The 27,358-nt window shown below is 40.1% G+C and overlaps 1 protein-coding gene across 18 annotated transcripts in view; it reads right to left on the reverse strand.

Moving 5' to 3' along the window:
* ZBTB20 (zinc finger and BTB domain containing 20) overlaps positions 1-27,358 on the reverse strand; it is a 487,687-nt gene that overhangs the window by 244,740 nt on the left and 215,589 nt on the right. For 17 of the 18 annotated variants that reach the window (XR_014009073.1, XR_014009074.1, XM_081197924.1 and 14 more), the window contains one exon: positions 2,557-2,639. The gene's annotated coding sequence lies outside the window, so the exon portion shown is untranslated. Of the gene's footprint in view, positions 1-2,556; positions 2,640-8,117; positions 8,205-27,358 lie in introns of those variants that run through there. The other variant, XM_081197919.1, reaches the window with a different exon arrangement.

The raw sequence follows: 27,358 nt of genomic DNA on the forward strand, positions 1-27,358 counted from the left end.
TTTGCTATTAAGATCAAGTTGGCTTTCCTGTCTCGTGGATATTATCTAAACTCAGGCAGCAATAATAAACAGCATAAAAACAATGTAAATAATAACGACAAGTTCTGATGTTATGTTCATTTTATGGTACTCAAAGACCCCTGAATTAGACTGCAACTAGATGTCATACAAATGTTTTCTGCTTACACCAGTCAAAAATCTAAAGTCATTTATCTGTAAATTCTATCTAAAGTATGAGGGATCAGCTTTTCATTTATTCCACTAGAAGAGGCAAAAGCGTAAACATATTAGGATGTATACCTGTACAGATCCATTTTACTATTTAAGGTGTCATTGCCGAAGTTGGTACTTCATGCACTCTTTTCCACTGTTTTAATGGACAAACTGTAATTTACAGCTGCACAAATTTTCAGAATCTCTGAAACCTTGGATATTAATTAATTTATTGGTCTGATTATTTCAATGTTTTCTTGTACCTGCGTCATTCTAATTAGTTTTACTAATTTACCCACTAAGTGCTAGTAACTCCATTAAAGTTTGTGGTTACTGAATCTGGATATCATTTTTAAGTGCAGCATTATCTAAACACCTAAATGCAGAAAAGACACACAAGCAATCTATCTGTTGATAATTTTTGATAATATTAGTCTTATTTCATGGCCTCTGACCTGGATAACTTAAGGTTAACAGATTTTTTTTCAGTGAATCCGGGGACACTTTTCAACTTCCCACTAAATAGATGGATTTTGTCAGGGAACTGACTTGTAAAACCAGGGACTGTCCCCGGGAAACGGGGACATCTGGTAACCTTAGGATAAGTTTTCTCTGCCCAGTACATTCCCTAAACTCATGGAATGACACAGGCAACAGTTTGAAAGATCCAAGAAACAAGAAAATCTCTTCTTCTTTTTTACAATTCCACTCTTTTTCTTAAGTACAGCACACTTGCTTCAGATATAGCTAACTAAGATATACAGCCAGTGATTATTTACAGGAATTTAATTTATCTCCACCCTACTGATATCAATAGATTAAAAAGGGCATGTATTTGCCATTTACAGGCATGACCAATATCACTTTCCCAGAGTCTACTCCCTCCAGACTTCTAACACTAGATCCAGATACCCGCATGAACTTTTTCTAAAATTGATTTCCAATCAGAAAGGGCAAAAAAGGGGGGATTTATTAATTTAGTCCTCAGTACATTTAGACTGGGGGAGCATTATAAAGTGCTTTTTGCACCATTTATTTTGAACAGCTGTAGTACTGAATCAACTCTGTCAGGGAGGACAGAATGCTTAAATCTGGCAAGAGCCTTCTTTCATTCACTGTGCATTGTTTCACTTGCTGACAAAACTCAGGAAGCCCCAAAGCCGAAAGCTTTCTACTGACCCTGAAAATTTTAAGTGGTATTCAAATGTACCCAGGAATTCTTGTCCTTCTTTGACTCAACAGGCCATTTTCCATTGAGATCAAAGGGAACAGAATCGGGAACTGAATGAAAAAACTGAATTAAGCAAAACAAGAGGTGAACAAGGTGGACTTCCACAAGAGCTCTTTCCATCACTAACTATATCCTCTTCAGCAGAGACAATGAAAGAAGGCATCTCAAGAGTTGAGTTAGGGCTGATTGATGCACTACAATTGATAGAATCCAGAACAAAAGCTTTTTCCTGGGCTATGCTATTTCAAACGGCAGGTGGGATTGGGGTTGTGCATCTGAATGTTCATGCACAGTACATAACTTTCAAAAATTATAGTTTTCTAATGTTTCAACTTATATGCTTGAGTTTGCCTTTAAAATATTTAATGTAAGTAGCAAAACAGAAACATGACCCCCTAAAACCCCTACTCAAATACATTTAACTCTAAGGAAGGATTATATATTGTATTGGCAAAAGTTTGCTTGACAAATTAAATACAGTTTCATAATGCATATGTGTAAAGGAAAGAGATATGGTTGCCTGGCATTTGGAATTTCCTGCAATATAGTGACTAAATTATACAGGTGAAGTAGGGGTTAGACGGCGTTTCCATGCACTGCTCTGGTTCGCCAGAAGCGGCTTAGCCATGCTGGCCACATGACCCAGAAGATGTACGGTGGCTCCCTCGGCCAATAAAGCGAGATGAGCATCGCAACCCCAGAGTCGTTTGCAGCTGGACCTAACAGTCAGGGGTCCCTTTACCTTTACCTAGGGGTAACCGGGGGGGGGGGAGTGGGAAGGGATAGGTAGTACTGTTTCTGCTATTTATGAACAAGGAACTAAAGCCCCAAGCAGACAAACAAACCTTCTCATTAAAAGTGTGTGTGTGTGTGTGTGTGTGTGTGTGTGTGTGTGTGTGTATACACACACACACACAATGCCAACAGTAAGTATTGGAGCATGTGTCTTCTCACCCCCACACCAGCCAGTGATGTGGGGTGGGTGAGCAGAAAGCAAAGGACACAGTAACATCACATCACAAGATACTTGTTACATGAGGATGCAGTGAGATACAGAATGGAGGCAACTCTGTCATGCAACATCAAGTTTGGTCCTCAATTTTACAACTTACCTTTTTATCTCCGAATGGCTTTCATTAGTCACATGAATCTCCCAAGTTCCATCATTCTGGAACTGATTACAGCACGACGGAAGCTATTCAAGAGAAACACCGAGTTAGAGTGGGCCTCCATATTGCATTTTCATACATATAAAAATAATAGAACTAAATATGTGTGAGAGAAGGGAGGGATCAGTCTATGCTTTAAACTTACTCATCCTACATAGCGACAGTTGTAGCACATTTTCTACATATTCAAAAGAAATAATGATTTATAGTAAGTTGATCAATGGGTGAAATCCAACCTAGAACTGAGAGGGTGTGTGCTAATACAATAAGCCTCCTCCTTTCCTCTACCATGAACCTCCAAAATCTGCTCCAGGGAGGTTGGGAGACTCTGGACCACAGCTCCCACCCACCCACCCAGTATAGTTTGTAGTTCAAAATATCTGGAGGGTACTAGGTTGGGGAAGGCTGATATAGAGCGAAATTCACACCCCAAACCATACTTTCAACTGAAGCTCCGCCATGTGATGCAGTTCTCAGGTGTGCTAATGGCACTGAGATACTTGCAATGGTACAGTCAAGGCTTTTAAAAACACTCAAGGTCTCACCTGAACTAAGATTTTGTTCCATGTTTAAATCCACAGAATCTTTCTCTGTTACTTATTCTGTTTTTAGGGGAAATAGAGTAAAACTATTGGTTTTTACACGCGCAGGACTTCGCGTGAGAAGCAGGCTGTTTGAAATTGATGCAAGTGTGGACAATTTAGATTCAGACATTCATGATCATTGTTGTCCAAGAAAGTAACAGGGGAAAGTAGAAATCAATGAAGATGATAAAAGTTAATGCGGTGGTTGTTTTGTGAGAGTAATCTACTCTAGCAAAATGCAGCTAGGTTCATTGTTTGAGTCCAATACCATTTCATAGTAGCAAATCCAAAGAGCAGATATGACAAGATCAAAATATGATAAGCACAACACTTGGAAACTCACAAAACACACAACACAGAGGCTTTATCAGACATCCAATGAAAACCCCTTTTTTAACCAATGCAGAATTTTCTACCTTATTTTCTTCATCAATTGCCATCTAAAACTCTGTGGTAAAGCCCACCGGGTGATCAGTAGAAGCAAAAAATTGAGAAATCTATACTTAAAGAAATGGGACAGCTGCCCCACACTATGTTGCAAAGCTAGGGTTATTATTAATTATTTAATTTATTTAGAAATTTATTTTAGGATATAGTAAGAATTCATGTTTTGCTTCTGCCCTCCAAATGCAAAAATAAAATCCAGTAGAAATATATTAAGCAAATAATGAAAGACACTGAATCTTCTTGCTTAATTGCTCTTCAAACTGCTAGAAAGGTTATTTTCTTACCTTACACTGCGTCTTCTGCAATCTGACAGTGTCATTCAGTCAGTCATTTTAATGTCAGCTACTCTTTTATTATACAGAATACAAGTAATAATGAAACTGTGCTGATCTGCCTGCCTTCACTCCATATAGTGTCTATATTTATACACTTATGCTTCTATTTGAATCTATATTTATCTACTTTATCTGCCTACAGTGCATCTGTTTCTCATACACACAGACAATATATATATACACACACTTACAAATATATATATATAAACACACATTCCACTGCACTTAAGAATCTGCATGAATATACATCGTATCATGCTTCCAATAGCGGCATCAGGAGCATAATAAAAAAATTAAAATATGCATATGACTAAATAATTGTGTGTGCGCGCATGCACACACACACACAATAGCCTATGCCCAGCTGAGCAATGAAAAGGATTGTCTGGTCTGAATGAGCCATCTTATGTATGGTGGGATTTGGAAAGTGTACTGAGCTATAGGCTAATTGTTCTTATCTTAAATTCACCCTCTGTTGCAATATTGGATTGGGTGCAAAGCAACAGCTGTTAATTCTTTTACAGCAAGGTTGGGCAGTTATTCTGAATGAGCCTCATTGACACAATGCTGTAAATACTGGCACCGTGCCTGCACTGTTGCCTCCATGTTGTAGCATTAGCAGAACTACACTAACAACCTGGAGGTCATTTCTAGAAACAACTTTACAATAGAGGTGCCATTTTTATGGGGGCAGTTCCAAGTGTGATCATAGCCTGTGGTGCAACCCTCAAATTGCCTCTTCATTACAGGCAAAATATGTCAGCCAAAACCATAATCAACCCATCACTGGCAAAGTGGTTATTAACATTCTTAGCCAACCAAATGTAGTGCATTAAGATGTGCATAAACCTCATAACAGTATGACTGTCAACCTAACACTACTTATACTAGAAGATATTGATAAAGCTATAGGCCATACATTACTCAATTATCATATGGCTATTCACCTAAACTATCCCGACTATGTTGTACTGAATAACCATATATAACTGAAATGTTTCGTATGGCTATGCAAGTAGATTCAGTACTGGGTTGTTTATTATTCTGCTGCATCATTTATTTATTTTAGTTTAGTCGTTTAGTCGTGTCCAACTCTTTGTGACCCCATGGACCAGAGCATGCCAGGCACTCCTGTCTTCCACTGCCTCCCGCAGCTTGGTCAAACTCATGTTCGTAGCTTCGAGAACACTGTCCAACCATCTCATCCTCTGTCGTCCCCTTCTCCTTGTACCCTCAATCTTTCCCAGCATCATTAGAAACTCACCATAAACTCACCAATGCAAGGTACTCCCCATTATTTTTATGGTCATAATTCAAAGTCAAACCTAATGAAGCTCTATTCTACCCTTGGGTTTTTGTGTCTGGACTATCTTACCTTATTTATCTAAGTATACTTTCTATTTAACAGGTTAATTACAGTTTTACCCATGCCCGTTACATAACTATTTGTGCTGGTGTCTGATAGGCAAATACCCTACCAGGAGATCCTCAGGAAAATCTTTTAATAAAATATGACAGAGACCATGAATAGAATATATCATTTTAAGGCTTCCTGTAGTTTTCAAAATGCCAATTTAACGTTCTCATTAGATCTCAGAGAATCTCAAATTTTATTGAAAACAATCATAGATAGCTGCCCTTAGAATTACATGGATATATCTGAAATTGAGATTGCAAAACATGTGCAGGGACTGGAAACAAGCAATTGTGTTTTTCAGCCCTTATGTTTTCCAAGTTTATACATCAAGATTTGTCAAGGGAAGTGTAAAATATATTTGTGCAGTCTTTTTTCCCCAATTATAGGGTATTTACTTCCCATTAGTACACAATAATTGTTTTTTAAAAATCCAGGTAATAACTTGCCCACTGCATATTCAATGTACTTCATTTTAAACCTTTACATTTACACTATTATTTTCCAATTCACTATTGACGCCATAAAAACATTTTTGTGTGCATGTTTTCACAGAACCTGTTACCACTTCCATGGTACATTTTAAAGGCATTCTACTTTACCTTCTGATCAATATTCATGGCCCAACCTATAATCTCATGTATCCTTGTGTGTAAGTCTCTTTCAACCTAGTGAGACTTAGCGGCTTCCGGACTAGGGTTTATTGGGGGTTTATTGTGCTCCTCATGTATACAGTGTCCATACAACAATGTTGGCATCAAAAGGATGGGTGATATTCCTCCCTCAATTTAATCTCCCTCCATTTAATCTTTTCCTCAGAATATATGGTAAGATGGGGGGGCTGTTGGCAATTACCCATTTGTGATACAGGAACAACCTGTTTGCCATATTAAACCCTATTTTAAAGTGGAAGCACTTTAAAATATGCAAAAGAAGAAATTGTAAGGCAGCAAATCTCCATTCATGATGTTGTTGGTAGTGCATTGCCACTACATTAAGGTTACCAGACGTCCCCGTTTCTCGGGGACAGAACCTGGATTTACAAATCAGTCCCCATACAAAATCCATTGACGTTGAAAAGTTTCCCCGGATTCATTGCAAAAAAATCTGGTAACCTTACACTACATTGCCTCCAAACCAGCTAACGTTTGTTATGATTAAGACTCACCAACACCAATGGAATATAGCTGCACCTAAGTTAAGCAGCATTGCTTTCATAACTAAGTTTAACTGGAAAGACTGTGAAAAACGTTCCAGATTCAATCCCTGGTGCCTTATGCAGGGCTCAGAAAGTCCCTTGTCTGACACCCTGGAGACCACGGCTTGTCAGTGCAAATAGTTCTGAACTAGGTGAACCAACAGTCTGTTGGTTCATCGCCTTATGTCTTATGGATTGGGTCAACTGTCTAACACAAAGAAGTCCAAAACAGTCAAGTCCAACACAGGGAAGCAAATGCATTTTACTGATTTGAAATTGGAATACAAGATTAAAATTGTGTGACTAACAACACCTAGATTTTGACGTGGGCTAATTTAAAACACAGTAAGCATATTATTTCAAAAATTCTTTCTTAAAACAACAACAGCTGTGAGGATATAGGATTTTATCATTAACTAAATCTCATCCCCACCCCCCAAAAAGCAGCACGTGCAATCGTGACTATAACTGTTCAGTAGTTTATTACTGGACAGTGGATCAAATATTATGTGCAGGATAGCATCATCAAAAAGTACTATTCTGATATAGGCACCTCAAGCACTTTCATATTACAAATTGCTACATTAATTTAGAAGTCTGTACAAAATAAATGTACAACCATTTGCAACTTGATAAAATACATACACAAAACCCAATTATATTTATATAGGGGGAAAATGAATTTTCCAAACTTAAGAAGCAAATACTATGCAAATTCAAAAGGAAATAATACTAATTAAATATCTGGCAGTGAAAAGAAATCAGAAACAACCTGAATTACTTCAAGAGGTGCACAAATACCTTTTGCTTTTTCACAAATTTTGGTAGCTAATTCTCGCACACACAAATATATCACTTTGAAATAATCTTTAAGGTTTTATACATTCCCTGCATAGTTTATCATTCCCATATAAAAACATTTTGGGGCGTTTACAGTGCAATCCTATGTGTGTTAACTCAGAATTAAGTCTCACAGATTTCAATGAGGCTTATTCCCAAGACAGCATGCAAAGGGCTGTGTTAACCTCAATAAAACTTATTTCTGAATAAAGGTGCTTGACACTGAACTGCACATGTAAAGCAGAAACACACATGAACCAGCTCTAATCAACAAGCCATATTTTTAAAAATAACTTATATTCTTCTGTAAGGAGTGAACAAATACACAGCTGATTAAACATAAATTGTGCAGATGCTACTTTTCATTTTCCACAATGCTGGATAAGTAGTAGTTCTGAACTGGTTTGTAGTAGGAATAGCAAGATTTCTAACATCCGAGATGAATGATACCTATGTCATATCACCCTTCTCTCCCCCCCCCCCATCCAACCCCTATCCAACATTATCTACAAAGCACAGGATGTCAGCATTTGGGTCCCCATCTGGAGATTTCTCTCCTAAAAGCTAAAAAAGGAAACCTCTTCCAAATTTATCAGTAAGCACATATAGCAGAGATTTGAAAGACATGACAAAAGGATACTCTTCCCCTAGGTCATTTAAAGAGTATATTAGAGGAAGGCCATTACCTAGATGATGAAAACCAAAGCAGCCCTCTCAGCAGATCATCCTGGGAAAGATGCTAAAATCTCTTCAACAACAACTGATCATTGGTACTTCCCAAGAAACAAAAGCTTAAGCCGAAGATATTCATGTGAAACTTGGCAACATTACCACATCTCTAGGCACTAGCAACTCTCTCATGTGCCCAATGATCTTTTTAAAAAAAATTGGAAAGAAAGCCAACTGTATGCTTTCAAAAATATGCTATCCCACTAATGCCCCAGCCATTATACCCTCAACTGTTCAGAAGAAATCAATTATAAAAAGCAGTAAGAGAAACATTTGTCAACATCAACAACAAAGTTTTGCACCCCTAGGAATCTCTACAGTGACAGAATTTCATAGTTTAGAATACATATCTTTTTGGAAAAACGAAAACCCCCACAGATTACAGAACAAAAAGTTCCATTTGAAACAGAAATATCGACAGATGAAGTTCAAAATGGTATAAAGGACCGTCCAAATGGCAAATCTCCCGGGCGTTTGCAATGAATTCTATAAATCTTTTCAGGAGCTTCTTGTGCTTTGAATACTTGAAATGTTTGATCAGTATCTTGAGCTGGGAAAATAGCTCTTACTAGCCCTACTCCTGTTTGGAACCTGCTACAAAGGGACTGAAATACTGAATGCTCTCGTCTAGATTATACTAGACCATTACTGAGAGTAAGAGCATGCTGGTGGGCAAATTAGAAAGTACCAGTTCACAGTCTCAGTACTAGTAACAAATATGACATTATTCCAGATAAGAAATCTATATCATAACATGGGGGTGGGGGAGGGATTCTATTACTCATTTATCAAAGCACAAAAAGCAAGCAAACTGCCTTTTCCTGGTATTGTCTGCAGTACAGAGTCTCCCATCAGTATGACAGTTCCATTGGAGGATTCAGGCAGGGGAAACCAAACAGATGTCTCCAAACCATTGCACAATTTCCTATTACAATTCGTACATTTGAAGGGCTCCCAACATGACATGCAGACTAACACAAGGGCCACTTTAATCACCTGTAAACTTCCCCCCTGATTTCAGCTCCTTTTTTGAAATGGGGGTCTAATTCTGCACATAAAGGTGTTCCCTGCCGTTTCCTGTGAGGTTTTTCATTTACTAGTAGGAATGGGGGTCCACTGCACACAAGGAAAAGTTTAACCTTTCCCTGCTGCAATCGGGACAAAAATCACCCTGTAGTACAGTTTGTGACGGCGGGGAGGGGGGTGAGGAAGGAAGCCCCCATTAATGCAAACTGGAGTTTTTTCTACCACTAGTTACTGTGTCAGAGAAGCGTCAACTTTTGTTATGGCAGGAAGAGTTAAATATCTCCTACTTGCACACTGTCGTCCTGATTCAAAAAGAACCCCGCTTCCTATGCTTACATTTTAAAAATACATTTTAATAATATATTTTAGGAAGCCATCTCACATTTAACTTCATGTATAAGTCAGGCCCTGAAAACACTGGGAAAGTTATTTGTGTGGCTTCTTCTCCCTTGGGTGTATAGGACACAGTGTCAAAGATTTTCCTGTACTTCAGACTTCCAATGAGGAAAAAAAAATTCTAGTTCTTTTTATACACAACATTTTTGCTTTCCTCTGCAAAGGGACACTCAGCGAACTAAAATATCTTAGAAGTTTACAGCACTATATTTAGCTTTAATGTAAATATGTCTGAATTGGAGATGATGATCATTCAGGAAGTGACAGCCAACTTTTCCATGTCAGTGGTACTATGAGAAGTTCAAATAGCTAGAGGTTCACAGCTCATCCAATTAAATTATGAATTCTAAATTGAAACATGGAACAATTGTATATAGCATGGAATGATACCAAGAATAAAGAGCATTGAGATTCCAAAGACAAAAATAAATTACAAGCCGTCAGAACTGGAAATTCTATAACTGGGCAGCTGTAATTTGATATGTTTGGAACTGGCTATGTTGTACAGAAATTCGTAACAGCCCCACATGGCAAGTCATGAAAGAATCATAGTCTCTCCCTTTCCAATCTGATTTCTCTCGAAAATATTCTATACTCCAAGGCTTTTAGCTAAATGACAATATACCCAAAGCAGGGACATATAGGGAAAATGTAGCAGCTAGCTTGGTACATAGCCCTGGGTACAGTTTCTTATGTGCAGCTAGCATGCTTTCCTCTAATACTGAAAACTCCCCAATTTGAAAAACAGACTGCCACCATTTTTTGTCTTTAACATGCATATAAGAATTAACCAAGTGTACCCAATCTCTATTTGGCATTTGGAAATTACACACTCTGCAGCAAACATTGAGAATGAGCACGCACGGATAAAAATACTTCATCCAAAGTATAGGCAAACTATGTAATTCACTACTACGAGATGTAATAAAGGCTACCAATTTGGATGGTTTTGAAAGAGAATTAAACAAATTTATGGAGGATAAAGATTACACTGAACATTTCTAATGAAGTCAACTGTAGCCTTATGCCACAATGAATTTGATAGTTGTTTAGCTTCTACAAGTTTCTTAATAAAGTTAAGTTTGTCCTGTATTTTTCTTATTCTGACTGCACAGTTGTCAGGACAGTCTGCTTTTCCACTGTATATTAAAGAAAATACATATCTCTAGGAATGCCACATGAGGGAAGAGAGCTCACCCAGTTTGGCATAAGAACATGGACCATTCTTCCTGCTTCACCAACCCATGCAGAGGATTGCTCAATGTCCTGGAATCACCTGGTGCATCAGGCTTCACCACACTTTGAACAAAATTGTGGACAACAGAAGCACAATTGCCCTGGATAGCAGCAGTATGTGACATTTGGGATATAAGTGGCATACCAATGCAAGAGCCTGCTGGATCAGGCCAATGACCCATCTAAAGCAGCAACTGGCTTGCCAAGGCCCCGTGACCTGCAGTTCCCTAGTGGGTAATAAACACAGGGACACGAGTATTTAGGTTTATGGGTTTAAATAGGCCACAACTTTATTGGTTACAGATGTGAGCGGTTTGGCTTAGGCATTGGGTGAAGCCAGGCTATATCTTGACTCCTGCCCAACTGCAAGGAGTCCATCTAAGAGTAAACCACCAATAGGGGGAGCCCTATGACTTACATCAAATAGGGGCACCCCGAGAGATTTCCATTTGGATCCGGTGAAGGGTGAGAGAGAAGGGGGCCCCAGCTGCATCACAATTTAAATTTCCCATGGCCACGCCCCCACCAGTGCTGATTGGACAGCAGAGCAACCCCTGGGCATAGCCCTGCCAGTGCCAGTGACGTGGCCAAGACAGCACGAGGGGGGGCATCAATCTCCACCCCCGCCAGATCACTGAAGGGGCCTAACCTGGCCATGCTCAAGTTCTCAAACCTGGCCACATTGCTGCCCGCTGGAAAAGGTGAGCGGACTTGTTCTCACAGTGGCCAACCAGGTACCTGTGGTAAGTCTGAGAGCAGCACCTGGGTGCAACAGCATTCCCAGCAAATGACATTTAAGATGCATACTGCCTACAACATGGGCAGCCTTATCCTCATGAACAGAAATTTAATGAGTATAATAATTAAGAATTGTTCTAATCCTTTTTTTGAAGATGTCCAAACTGGTGGCCATCACTACTTTTTGAGTGATGGCAACAGTTACTTGGATCACATATCACCATGGGCAACATGGTGGCATTATCTGCTTGCACAGCTGGGACCAGACAGCAGCTCTATGCAACAATTTGGGCAGCTGGGTAGTGATAGCAAATTTGTTCTGCATTTCATTGAGGGGTGGCGGCAACAGCAGTACTGCAACAGCAGCCAAGGCAATGGACTCCAGGACAGCCCTTTATTTAAATTTACTCTGTTTTCCTAAGACAAAAGAAATATGACTTGATTTTAACATTTTCATCTTTTAGAAAATTGCCATATTAAACTGGAATACAAATGGTCTGTCTCAATCTTAACAAAAAACTGTGAGTGTTCCACAGGCCAAATAGCAGCATCGCTTTTTAATGAAAATTCAGCTTTTTCTAATTGTGATATAATGTTAAACATTCAAATGAAGATTTTTAGCATGTTAGTTTAATGTTACTAGTTTAATAACACGGTATTTTAATTCTAAAAGGCATTTGTACTAAATGGTAGCTTTGATTTCTTAAGTGCACTTATTCTATCTTTAAGAAAACTTCCGTTCCGGAAGTCTGTTCTTAAATCGAAACCATTCTTAAACCGAGGCATGCTTTCCCTAATGAGGCCTCCCGCCGCCGGTGCCCTTCCACCATTCGGATTCCGTTCTTACACCGAGGTAAATTTCTCAAACTGGGGCACTATTTCCGGTTTTGCGGAGTTCGTAAACCGAATCATTCTTAAACAGGACTGTTCTTAAACCGAGGTACCACTGTACTGAAATCAAAATCTCTCCAAGGAGAACAGCCAAAGTTCCATGGAAGAGCACATCCTTGCATGCAAAAGATCTCAGGTTCAATCCTTGGCATCTTCAAGTAGGGCTGGAAAATCCTAGTTGGACATCATGTAAACATCAGTGTTAACAATACTGGTCTAAATGCACTAACAGTCTAACTCAGTGTTTCCCAACCACTGTTCCGCAGCACACTAGTGTGCCGCGAGATGTTGCCTGGTGTGCCGCGAGATGTTGCCTGGAGGGAGGCGGGCGAGTCGGGCGGCGAGGCGGCGGCGAGGAGAGGCCGCCCAGCGCGGGGCTCTCGCCGTCTGCCTGCCTGGCTGCCTGCGAGCTCGGCGGGCAGCGCCTCCGTCCGCAGCGCCCGCCTCGCGGCTCTCATTCCCTGCCCCTGCCAAAGCTCACCCAGCCAAGCCGCGCTCTCCTTCCTGCCTCGCTTTGCTGCCTCCTCCCCCCCACCCCCAAAGCTTGGAGGTTCCCCGGCAAGGGGGAGGGAAAAAAATTGAAACTTACACTTTCGTGCGTCCCTCCCGGCGTGACGCTGCGCGCTGACGTCAAGGGGCTGTAATGGTGGTGTGCCTCGAGATTTTTTTCATCAAACAAGTGTGCCTTTGCCCAAAAAAGGTTGGGAAACACTGGTCTAACTCAATATAGGGCAGATTCTAATGTTCCCATTTAAATCAACACTGAACTGCCAAAGGGATCACAATTCATAGCAGAGAAAAACAGATGAAAACAAGTTAAAAATAATTTTGGTTTACTTTCAATATAACGAGAAACTGGTTTTATCACTATTCTTATAGAAAGCATTAATATTGCTAACAGCAAAAAATTTGGGAATGTGGTGAGAGCTTCTGAAATAAAAATAGCATAAGGGATTATTTGTGTGTGGTTGTTTTTTGGGTTTTCGGGGGGTTTTTTAGTATAGTATCTTGGACCACATTAAAATGAAATAACTGGTCCTGAGTTTCATGAGGATTTTAAGGCACAAACTATCTTCCTCAATTATCTGCCAGTTTGCTTTACTGTAATCTCATATATACTGTACTGTAAAACAGGAGGTATATTGCTGTCTTTTTATTTCTTTGTTTACCAAATACTTTGATATTTAGTAAAGTTACATACTGAAAAGGTCACTAATATTTCTAAAACAGATTGGATATTATCTGGTAAATTTCCTTGAATTAACAACAATAAATGGGGGGGGGGAGTTTCTAGTTCATTCTGGAGAAAGCCCATGCCACAAATGCAGCATAAAAATGAATATAGAAGATGGTAGTTTTTCAACATGAGAAGAACAGCAATGGATGGCAGTAATTGGTTTAATAAGTAGGATGTTGCTTTTTTGCTTTTTAGTTCCACATTTAAATGAGAGTTGCATGCAACTTGCCTTTCCCTAGAAATGTAAGGCTAGCCATCCTTAAAAAAGTGTAAATAAGACACTTTAGAAATCTGACACAAATCTACCTTATAGTTCTTCTTCATCAACTTCCTTTCCTGATCTCAAATATTTATATATATATTCTTTTATTTTTAAGACTTAAAACACAGTTTACTAACATGATATATATCAGTTCGTTTCTGCAGTGTTCTTGCAATCATAGGTCTCTCTGCGAGAGAAAATAATTGCTCTGCTTGTTCATATTGAAAGGAAGCTTTTGAGAAACTAATCTCAAAGAGACCTAAAATGGATGGACCGAAGAGGGGATCAGAAGAGGGAGTTAGGAAAAAAATGTGCATGAATGGGATGCTTTGCATGTACTTATGTGTGGATAGATACATGGTTGTGTGGATGTGAGATATGGACTTAGTCCAGAAAGGTGGCTTATAAATAAATAAAATAAACTGAAAGGAAAGTAAAAAGGTAAAGGGACCCCTGACTGTTAGGTCCAGTTGCGGACGACTCTGGGGTTGCAGTGCTCATCTCGCTTTATTAGCCGAGGGAGCCGGCGTACAGCTTCCGGGTCATGTGGCCAGCATGACTAAGCCACTTCTGGTGACCCAGAGCAGTGCATGGAAACGCCGTTTACCTTCCTGCCGAAGCGGTACCTATTAATCTACTTGCACTTTGACGTGCTTTCGAACCTCTATGTTGACAGGAGCAAGGACTGAGCAACGGGAGCTCACCCCATTGTGGGGATTCAAACTGGTGACCTTCTGATCGGCAAGTCCTAGGCTCTGTGGTTTAGACCACATCGCCACCCGCGTCCCTGAAAGGAAAGTAGCTGTTTGCAACTACTAGCACAACTCGAATTTATTTCTGTGATCAGAGCCAGTATCCAAGATTCATATTTTCCAAGTCAGTATTGTATTTCTAAAAGATTAGTATCTTCCAACATGTCTCAGCTTAGTGTGGTTCAGGCCCTAGCTCTCCCCACAGCGGCCAACAACAATGCCAACACCTCCTCCCACTCCAAGGCTGGCACTTATCTGGCTGCCAGACCCATCTCCCTTGCTGCCTCCCAAACCAACTCTTGTGTCATATCTTAGAATCACCATTAGGATCATAACTTCTCTCCTCCCTTCCCCATGCCCCTCGGTCTTTGGGTTAGGCCTCCTCTTCCCACCTTGGGACCTCTGCAGACTCAGCCAGTCCCTGTCAATCCTACTGGGGTCTGCAGGTAACATGCAGGTCACATGCTGGCAAAACAGACCCCTAGACCTAGCTAGAATACGCCCTCCACTCACTAGCTGTTGAGTGGAGGGTTCAATTCAGCTCAGTTGGACTGCACATGCATGTGTTCGCCTGCTGGGAAGAAGCACGTGCTGTCAAACTGCACCACGGGGCTGTTTGAAAGCCCTCTTGCAAACAGCCTTGGGGTGTCCTTTGCAGAAGCTGCCTGCCTCTTTTTCCTGTCCAATAGTCCCAACCCTGACAGCCCTGGATTACTACAGGCAGACTGATCTGGGGTTATCTGGGGTTGTCTTGATCTGACTCAGTTGAAGTTCAGGTCTGCTTGAATTGCTCAGATTTGGTTTGGACTTTAGGCTTCTGTTGAACCTTGCTCACAGCCTTAATAGTTTCAAACCATTGTTCTAAGCCACTGCAACTTGAAACATTTAGGTCTGCCATTTAAGGAACAGAATACTGCCAACCTACTATGCCACTTCAGAGAGTCAACTTAGCACCTTAATGCCTCTTTTATTTGCTGCCTATTAATCCTTCAGTAGTAGAAACTTCTTCTGACTTAGAGAATTAGGAAACAAGCAGATGCACAGATTAAATTTCAGAGGGATACTAAAATCACATGATTCTTGTTAGAACTCTTGAATTCAGTTCTGTGTATAGCTTTCTAGCTGTTGAAGTTACAGTTTTGGCAGCCCTTGCTTCCTAACTCTGCAAAGCAATGTCTTGGTGACTGTGCTTCGACCATTGAAAGAATTGCTATTTTGGATTTGTGATATGGGCATTTGGTATGATATTATTCAGAGAGTTTTCTATTATAAAGTACTATAAATCATCCAAGCAGGACCTAAGGCTTTCTGCAAAGACACTTCTGTGCTCAAATATCATTTTCTTTTTTTCAGTTTAATAAAATTGCTGCAGGGATGAGACAAGATAGCAAACAGATTAAAGAATTTGTGAACTCAGAACAGGGAGATTAAATTACTGTCAAACACAAGCAACAAGGGGGAGCTCTATATGACAGTGATGGAAATCTCCCCATAAGTGCCAATTCATGTCTGGTTAACATGTGTGATACACATGGAGAAGGAAATGCAGCTGCAACTTAATTGTGCTGTGAAATATTCTATGGAATTTTATGTGAACATGCTGAACAACTTCAAGTGTCAGTATAGCCAAAATGCAGAAATATATTTTGAAAAGACTGGCAAAACATCCCTTGCTAATCTTTCAACAAACGCTAGAATTTTTTTTCTGCTATGTCTGGATTTTCTTGCTGCTGTTAATACGTCATATTGAGTTAAATTTGGACATGGCTCCACAGGTTCCACATATACATTACATGCATGCGTGCTGCCTGGCACATAGCAACAATCATGAGCACAATTTTAAGGCTAGAAATGAGATAAAAAATTAAGCAGCAACCCAGCCCAGACAGGCAGAAATGGCAAGAAGAAATCTAGAAAAATTTCTTGTTTAAGAAAAGTTTTTTAAACTAAGAAAGCTATGACCAACATCACTTTTGCATGCAGAGTATTCTTAACTGGCCTCTCATTTAAGGCTATTTGAATTAGTATTGCAATACTAAAACGTGGAACATAAATCCTGTTTATTTGCAGTCTAATGATCTTGGGGTGGGCACTAAGTTTAGAGACTCACACACTTTGTGATTTCACATACTGAGCTCAAAATATGAGGCTCAAGACAGGATTCATGTCTGGTTAACATGGTTATGTTTGGCCCTTACCAAAATGGTCACATTACAGAAAGGTGATCAGGAACAGGAGATTTGAAAGGGACAGTTGGTTAGGTTTTCCATTACATTTGGAGATGCAGTCTTTTGCCTCTCTAGGAACATTCTGTATCCTATTAGGCAGCCCCACCTTAGAATTGTTCTGTAGATCCTCAACTTCCAGATTAGTGACAATACACACTACCCTGGGCAATGAATATTTCTTTGAGTTATTTGCATTACAGTCAATAGAGAACTAAAGTCCACATGTAAGAATAAGACAACTGACTTGGTTTCTATATCAGAAACAAACACATGCACACTGTGGAACGTGTTTTTAAAATAATGGCACATATCTATGCATACCGAGCTGTTTGGCATTTTATAACCCAAAGGGGAAAACACAGTCATTTTTAAGTATGCAAAACTGCTTTAGTGATTATAACAGAAACATGCATTCTATTTCAGTGGCCAATGCCTATTGAAATGTATCACTTTTCTGACTTTAAAACACATTTCGAATCAAACCTAAAAAAAAGTTTGCCAGACAAAGAATATTGCTGTTATTTGTGAATGCTATTTTCTATCTTGTAGTAAAGAGACTGTCTGACACAAAATGTTCCAAAAATGCATAACAAGCTCTGATCCCAATTGCTGTGAAGTCCCAAATTAACTCAATGGAAGGCAATTATATGCACCCAGGTACATGAGATCAGAATCAGATCCCAACCGTGGTGTTGTGTGAAATCCTATTTTTACTGTGTTAAAGTTATCATTTACCTTGTGAGATTTCACACGATGAGCAACCATTGCTTCCTTTATTTCCAGAAAACTCATTATGGCAGGTAACATTTCTCCACAGTTTAGAAACATAAGGCATGTTGTGGGCTGGGTATTTTTTAAATCATTATTTAAATAGGGCATTTGGTTTCAATATAAGACCTAAATGCATCCCAACACAAATGAAGGGGAAGTGGAAAGAACAGAGAAAAACCATAAAATAACTCACTGGCTTCAGGATGTTTTGTCGTGGCATTTAGAGGACCCAGCTAGTTCACCTTCCAAAAAACATTTTAATATACTTATAAAGAGGAAGGCAGAGAATGAGGAACTTGATCAAGCAGAGGTTATATACTTCTTTTCCTTTCTTTTGATAGCATTACTTCTTCACACCAGCAGCTTAAATAGTGACACGATATCACTGCCACTTCAGACTTAAAGCTGGCTGAAGAAATTTTGTTAAAACTCGGTATGATTTACAAGTTAAACCTAAGCAATCAGACGCAAAGCACCATTGGCTTCAATAGAGCCAACTCTTAGGATCAGTGCTATGCATTGTTACCTAATAAATTGGGTATTGTGATATGTACTGCTGCTCGTGTGTGTGATTACTGGACTAGCAAAGCTCTCTATATGGTTCCCCTTGGGGTATGGCTACAGACTTTCCGGGGAGCATGGCTACAGGGCTTTAACAATTAACTCTTGCACTTCAAAATGTACCATTCTACTACTGCAGTGATGGTCAAACATGGCCCTCCAGCTGTTTTGGGACTACAGTTCCCATCATCCCTGACCACTGATCCTGTTAGCTAGGGATGATGGGAGCTGTAGTCCCAAAACAGCTGGAGGCCATCACTGCACTACTGTGTACATGTGTGCACCATATTTCTCTCTGTCCCCCATCTGTCTGTCTGTCTGTCTGTCTGTCTGCCTCTCTCTCTCTCTCTCTCTCTCTCTCTCTCTCTCTCTCACACACACACACACACACACACTGAATATCAGAATCTCAAGGGAATTTTCAAGTTATCATCCGCATACTTGTAACCTGGCACTATTCTAGCCCTCATGTACAGACAGGGAGACAAGAGATCCTCTATGCTAACACTCTTATCCTAAGAATAATCAACACATACAATCAGACTCTAGAGTTCTTGTTTCTTTGAGTCACCCACAACTGTAGATTTTACACAGAATCTAAGATACACATTATACACATTTAAATACATTTTGTTCATGTTGCAAAGCGTACTCATATGGGAACTATTGAGTAGGAACTTTAAAAAAACCACAAACCTGTACCAACCTAAGATTTCCCATGTGAATGGGAAACAAAATAGGTCCCAACACATGAGCTGCAGAGATCTGCTCACTCTGTATCTTCAAACGCATTGTGTGATATTAGCCATCCTGATTATTGTCTCTATAGGCTTCTTTCTATATTCAGCAGCTCAAGTTCCCAGCTGACAGAAGGGTAATCTGAGGACAAACTGGCAGCTCTGGAGCTGTATTTCCTGCCCTTTGCTGAATTTCAAGTAGATTCTAGAATTTTTTTTTCCAGGGTTTGTGGTTTAATTTCCTTTGTTGTTGCTTTAATGTTCAAAGCAGAGAAAAGAAACAACAACCAAACTTTCTATTAACATACACCAAGAGCATGAAAAGCAAATGTTGACCTTTAATACTCTTCATGTATACATTTTCCAGAACAGCAAAAAATAGTCCCAGGAAAACTATACAAGGCGGCCACACCAGTATCATTTCCCATAAATTGCTTAGAATGTCACTGCACATCTTGCCCCCAAACTTTCCTTCTACGAGGGCTAGAAACTTACTTATTCTTTTTGAAACGAAATTTCAGAATCTGGGGGCCCTGCCCAGGGCACCACTGGAAACCTACATGGGTGTCATGGTGCCAAGTTGTTGACCTTTGCTGTAAAAGGTCTGACATGCTACCTGTGCTACTGATTTTACCATGAATAGCATAGTCTTATGGGCCACCATACAAAATGGCTGACATTATAAAGTATAGTGTCTGATTATTTTCCTCTACGATTTTTGCATTTGGCACCTTATTCCCGTTCATGACGCAAAAGAAGTCTGAAGAATCTTCACATGAACCACTACTTGGTACTAATTTTTGAAATGCACATAACCAGTACCCCTTGTACTACAGGCTAGAGAAGTATGATGCAGTAAAAACATACAGGTCCTTTCGCACCAGCCGAGTATGCTAACCAAGGAGACTATTTAGAATGCTCTTGGACCCATACGAGCAAGTCTTACTGTCTGTAATGTTTTAGCAGCTCAAATTATAACACATAAGATGGAGGATTGTCTTTCAAGATGTGGTTCCCCATAGCCAACTTTTCCTGTTCAAGTTATACAGTACTAGTAGCTGCCTCAGTACTTTCAATTGGGATGTTCTCATGCCCTGCCTATGCCTGTATTTTCTGTCTCTTTTGAGGCAGACACATAGGATGCTAATTGTCCAATGTCTGATGAAGTAGTATCTTCAGAATGTGCCTCAGGCCTACTAACTGTCTTCTGCTTTTAAAGTAGTTACAGATATCCGCAGCTAAAGAGACAGAAACGGGTCTACATAATTTGCTTTCTCTGTGTAGCAACCATATATAGAAAATCCTTCGTGTCTTTCTTTTAGCCTTAAATCAATCAAAACATTAGCACTAAGTTTCCGATTCCCAAGAAAATGATATTTGCTACCCATTTCCTGAGAAGCCTGCCAGCATTTCTGTTTTCTATTCTTCTGGGTTACCTTTGGCTTCTATTCTTGGTTCCCCTCAAAAAGCTGGACCAGTACCCAAAGGTCCTCATCTGATGACTGAAGAAGCATCACACAAATCTCATTTCTTTATATTATTATTTTATTTCTAGGGCTTCCAAATCTTGTAACATTTGCAGAAGCAGAATAATTAGATCAGCATCTAAGGACTCATATAAAAAGGTAAAGGACCCCTGGCAGTTAAGTACAGTCGCGAACGACTCTGGGGTTATGGCATTCATCACACTTACTGACCGAGGGAGCCATTTGTCGACAGACAGTTTTTCCAGGTTACGTGGCCAGCATGACTAAGCCGCTTCTGGCGAAACCAGAGCAGCACATGGAAACGCCATTTACCTTCCCACTGGAGCAGTACCTATTTATCTACTTGCACTTTGATGTGCTTTCGAACTGTTAGGTTGGCAGGAGCTGGGACCAAGCAACGAGAGTTCACCCCGTCACAGGGATTCAAACCGCCGACCTTCCGATCAGCAAGCCCTAGGCTCAGTGGTTTAGACCACAGCACCACCCACGTCCTACTGCTTTCAGTAGTCTGACCCAATACATTTTGCTACCTGAGGAAAAGGACAAGATGGCGCCCAACATTCCATGCTCAGAAGTTGACTGGAGAGACAACTGAATCTTACTTCAGCAATGGTGATGAGACATTTTTCTCTGTGAGGCCAATGGACTAGCTTAGAGGGTGAAGAGCAATCCACGCAGCACACATGTTGCCAACTTGTGAGTTGAGGCTTGGGAGGGTGCTGCTGTCTGTCTACTCTTTTTATCAAGTTGCCCTCCTCTTCCTTCTCCCTCCTCCAGATCACTTCTCCAAGCTCCATTCCTTTAACAGAGAAGCCTGTGCCCAAGTTCTGTATCTACACTTCCTATCTACAACCTAGATAGTCCCCAATGACGCATCTACACAGCTGCAAATAAAACATTTTAAATGTGTTGTAAAGTGCGATGTATAAATGTGACATTAGATGGCGACAGTGAGCTATGCAAAATTCAATGTAATTTTCAAACTGTTTTTTAAAAAGCATTTTCACAGCGTTTCTTATATGTGTGTGGATTCCACCTGAGGAAGGCTCTTCTCTAGAAAAGTGCAGTGAGTGTGAATCTGGCATGGAATTAATTTTGAGGTCACTCCAAATCTTTTGTTGACTAGCTTGGTATGTGTAGGCGCCCCTCTTGCCCTGTGAACGCCCATAAGTATACTTCTACAGAATGTCAGAAGCTGGAGAAAAAGACAGGGAAGTAGGACCGTCACAAAATTTTAGTTGCCTAGCTGTATCAGATTTAATTAATTAATTGATTGGTTGCATCTGAAAGTTTCAGAGCAGGGTCCATTATAGAAAAGGCACTTCTTCTGTGTGTATGTGAGAGGAAGAAATCTCTCTTCCAAAATGAAACCTGCCAATTGTTGTTTTTCTGAGTTCTTACATTATCTTTCTAATTTATTTGGGCCATAATTTTTAACCAACAGGCTTTTTGATTGATGAATCTAACCAAGTACGTATGTTTCAACACAACAGGTAAAAGAGGTCTTCATTAACAGAACTACATCAGGAGAAAATAAACTATCAGCATTAGGGCCAAACTACACTTGACACTAAATGCATCATTAGGAATTATCTGCATTGAGGCTTTTGTTTAATTTATAGTATGGGTAGGAGGGAATTTTAATTTTAACGGCAATACCTGGGGAGGTTTTAACCTTCCCGCCCTGTGTGCAATCTCAATGAAAATAATCACCTCCACACTGCAATAAGTGATAGGGGGGAAACCTGGCAAGGAAGTGGTGAGGAAGCAGCAGACCTATTGATACAGTAAAAAAAGAATAAAAGATGGCATCAGAAGAAGAAGAAGAAGAGTTTGGATTTGATATCCCGCCTTTCACTCCCTTTAAGGAGTCTCAAAGCGGCTAACATTCTCCTTTCCCTTCCTCCCCCACAACAAACACTCTGTGAGGTGAGTGGGGCTGAGAGACTTCAAAGAAGTGTGACTGGCCCAAGGTCACCCACACATGTGGAGGAGCAGAGACGCGAACCCGGTTCCCCAGATTACGAGACTACTGCTCTTAACCACTACACCACACTGGCTCTCAGTGAAGAAGAATCAGAATCAGAAGAAGAACACGCCTGCATTATCCCTGGGACTGCAACCCTAGACACATTTACAATGGAGTAATCCTCTTTGAACACTATGGGACATACTTCCAATAAACATTATGTTTTAAATTTATTTAATGTGCAACTACTGCCTTTTAAGACAAGCCCTCACATGCATAGATTTGTGCTGAAAGACTATATACTCAGAGACTGCAATACGGTCATTAAATGACATAACCATTATTCCATGCAGATTTGCAGAGTAAAAGCCTCCACTCTGAGGAGCCCCTAGTTAAATTTAGGGCATTATTCCTATTTCAGCAGAATAATGAGTGTGTTTTTACCTGATTAGTTCCACCTTAACCTCATGCTGCAGTTGTATGTGTGTGTGTGTGTGTGTGTGTGTGTGTGTGTGCGCGCGTGTGATCACATTTACATCCTCCTTCTCCCCCTCCCCTCCTTTTCTATTTTGCATCTTCCTGTTCTCTTGATTTTCTTTTAGAGCTGTCTCTCAGCAAGTATTTCAGGGGGGAAACGCTAAATAAAGATCACAGCCTGTTCTATTATGTCCTCTTCTTTTTCTTTTCCTTTCTTGCATTTGTGCAATGTTGTGGCACCTATTAACTACCAATGTTTTCAGAATGACATTATACAAGGTGCAGGCTGTACCACTGTGCCCTAAAAATATCAACAGCTGCATTAGTCTCACAATAATTAATGGCAGGCATTATGCAAATGACAACTTTTTCACTGCAAAATAATGGCATTTCTTCATTTTGAGCAGAGTTATGCAAAACAATGAACTGGGGATGATAAATCACACAGGAGAATTAAGAAAGCCATAGCACTCCTGCCCAGGCAGGCAGGCAAAAGACAAACAAGTTAGAACACATTGTTTATTCTTGAATCTCTATTAGAAAATAAAAAAAAATAAAATAGATAGCCGAGCATTAGAACCTATATGTTGTTTATTCCTCCAGTCTTTCAGAAAGAATTTATAAGGGCATGCTAAATTCTAGCTTATTGCCAGTTACAAGCAAATTTTTCTTTATTAACCTTAATAAGTCATTCACTCAGAGACTAAAGTCATCAGGCAAATAAAAAGGATCACATGTCATTTTCCTACATATTAACTAATTTTTTATGCAAGCATCACAATGTATAGCAATTACTGCCGCTCAAAATAATGAAGTCATTTTCAATCTATTTTATTGGTTTGTGCTTGGACATTTTTGTAGCTTTTTATTGTCTTACTCAAGAACAGCTTTCAGTTCCAGAGAAAAGAAGCAAACTAGCTAAGAGCTACTTCTATTGCAATTTTTGCCTCCACAGGATGATGGCACAGAAGAAGAAAAATATTAATGCAATACTTCCTATATGTATCCTGAGCAAAAATACAATACAATCCTACGTATTATTAATCAGATGGAAGTTCCGCTGAAATTGACAGGATGTCCTCCAATATATGCATCCCTGGTAATACCATAATTGTCCTATCACATTTCCCTTGGTAACATCTGCAGAGAAACCATGACTGCCAGGGTAGCAGACAGCTCCCTAAGAAATAGAAGTCTCCTGAGTCAATCGAAAGGCCAGATCAGGGATTAGAGATTCAACCTGTGCTGGATGAGGTTACACTGAACCTGCTGAAAACTCCAGTTTGCAGCTTGGGTGCACTCCTGGATTTAACCCTGAGGATAGATGCCTAGGTTTCAGCAGTGGCCAGGAGTGTGTCTATACATTTACAATTAGTGTGCCAGCAGCACCCTGGAGATGTCTCATCTGACCATGGTGATACATGCTTACTTACATCCTGTTTGGATTACTATTAACATTATCTATGTGGGGTTGCCTTTCAAAGGTGTTCAGAAACTTCAGTGGGTCCAAGATGCTGTGGCCGGGTTGCTGACTTGAGCCGGTTACAGGGAAAACAGAAACTCAAAGGTGCCAATTATGACTTACAAAGCCGTATGTGGCTTGTGTCCAGGATATCTGAATGAGCCTATATCTCCGTATATGAGCCTCTCCTTCTGTTTGCCTTCCATGCATGCAAGGTCACCAACTAGATAGCACCCCTTGCCTTTGCAAGTACGTTAAGAGAAATCGCTCTTCCTTCTCTTTCCGTATCAACCACTTCATTGTTATTTTAAGATACACTACCCCTTATACTTTGGGGGTGTGGAGAACTGTTCTAGCATCTCATCGTGAAGTTAATAACATTTTGCAGCTCCCCTTAAATACAATGCAGCCTATGCTGGATCAATAAGAATGATGCCTATTTCCCTAATGGCAGCCGATCGCCATTTGCTATTCAAATCAGACTAGATAAATTACAGTACATGTCAAGGAACAGGCCAGTGAATTAAGACAGGCCTCCTGAGGACCAGCGATATTATTAATCTTTTAAGACACTGTCATATTTCTTCTTGACAGTGTGCGTAGAGGCACAGACATGCTGCACCCAGATTGAAATATCAGCTGCTGCAAAAATCAATAGCCTTCGAAACAATAATTCTCAGCCTGCAAAGTCCTCAGTAAGCAATGCCCATTCTCTGTTCTACATCCATTTCTCAAATTAACATTTTTATCAGGGAAAAACCCAAAGATGTGAGCCCAAATGTCAGCCCTTGAGAAGTTGCTATCCCCTGCTAACGATGGACTACTGCTAATTTTGGACAATGAAGCTGTTCCTAGGAGCATTATATGATGCTCAGTGTCCATCTAATACATCTCAACAGTCCCCAGTGCTACATCTTGTTGTTGTTGTTGTTGTTGCTGCTGCTGCTGCAGGCATTACACAGAGAAATACACACCCAGAACTCCTGCTGTCATAGAAAAGATACCTGCATGAACCTTAGATGTGGGAGAGAGACTGTGTGAGACCAGAAAACCAATAGATTAAAGGTATTAATTCATATTGGCAATAGTGAAGAATACTGCAAAATTATGGTGCACATGTGCAAACACCCAGTAAAAGTGGGCAATATTATTTTTTAAAGCTTCCAAAATCTGTAACAGAGTCTTGTGGTATCTGAAAAGATAATAAATTATGGTGACATAATATTTCATAGATAACAGCCCATTTTGTCAGATGTCCTTTTGGCCTCAGTGCTCACAAAAACTATTTTGCCTATGCTCCTGTGTACATACACTTGCTATGCAGCCTTCCTTTCGCCACCCCTTTTTTCTGCTGTGTACCAGTTAAAGACAGAATCAAAACACTAGTCTATTTAGTAGTTGGGTAGACTTCTGGGCAGAGGGCTTCACAGTTCCACTAGAAAGCTATTTTTCTGTAACGCTACCGAATCACAATCTTAAACTTTCCTACTCTAAGAATTTCCCTCCATGTAAAGTAGAAAAAAGTTGAATATTGTCAGGAGAAAGTGAAGGGACCTGCAGATTGCATTTTTCTACATTGACTGAATCCTGGGGAAAGTCGTTAATGTCTCCTGTGTTTCAGTGGTAATTTTAATCTGATTGCTTTGCATCACAATTGATAACTTGGGAATCAGAACTCCCATTGGTCTCTGTTGCTAATGCATTTAGCATGGAGGGCTTGGACTGAGAAGTCCTTAGTGAATTAACACCCCTCTTCTAACCGAGATGCCCTCTTAAGATCAGTTATTCAGCAGTAATAGTAAGTGAAAGTAGCATGCAATGCTGCTGCGTATATAAAGTCAGGTTTATGGCTTTTTATTTAAGTTAATTAGGTACATTTACACACTATCTCTCCCCCGCCACCCCAGCTCATAGTATCTTCAAGAGATTCTAAAGTAGACAACATCTTGTGATTTTGACTTGCCCAAGCTTTATACCTGCATGCAGGGGCACTAACAGGATTTCCTAGGCCCAGTACACTGTATGTGGATTGGACACACGCATAACATTTGCATGTGCTTTGTGTCATATGCAAATTTGTGTCTTCTTTTGCAACTGGAGTGAAAAATGCCAAAATAAATCAGTGACCAGATGTAATAAGTTACAGATAGGTAGCCGTGTTGGTCTGCCATAGTCAAAATAAAAAAAAATTCCTTCCTGTAGCACCTTAAAGACCAACTAAGTTAGTTCTTGGTATAAGCTTTCGTGTGCATGCACACTTCTTCAGATACACTGAAACAGAAGTTGCCAGATCCTTCTATATAGTGAGAAGGTGGGGAGGGGTATTACTCAGAAGGGTGGTGGGAATGGGAGATTGGCAGATAGCTGAGATGAGCCTGTTGACGACTCTTAACGACTGTAATAGGTCTTACAGGAAAAGGCAAGGGGTGAGAAGGTGAGAAATGGCTTAGTCATGTATAATGAGATAAGAATCCAATGTCTCTGTTCAGACCAGGTCTCTCCATTGTTTTAAGTTTGGTAATGAGTTGCAATTCAGCAGCTTCTCTTTCCAGTCTATTTCTGAAATTCCTTTGTAGTAAAACAGCTACTTTGAGATCTTGTATAGAATGTCCTGGGAGATTGAAGTGTTCTCCTACTGGTTTCTCTGTTTTGTGATTCTTGATGTCAGATTTATGTCCGTTTATTCTTTGGCGTAAGGTTTGGCCTGTTTGTCCAATATAGAGAGCTGAAGGACACTGTTGGCATTTGATGGCATACACAATGTTAGACGATGAGCAATTAAATATGTATGTAATAAGAATGCTTGAGGGATAGAATGTTAACAGGTGAAGCTTTCCCCATTGTTGTTGTTGTTGTTGTTGTTGTTGTTGTTAATACTCCCCATCTGGCTGGGTTTCCCCAGCCACTCTAGAAATAATACTCTTTCCATACTAGAAAGGGCTTAACCTGTTGAAATTGTGCCTGCAAC

Source organism: Podarcis bocagei, assembly GCF_964188305.1.
Source record: "Podarcis bocagei genome assembly, chromosome: 6".
In the NCBI taxonomy this organism is placed as follows: domain Eukaryota; kingdom Metazoa; phylum Chordata; class Lepidosauria; order Squamata; family Lacertidae; genus Podarcis; species Podarcis bocagei.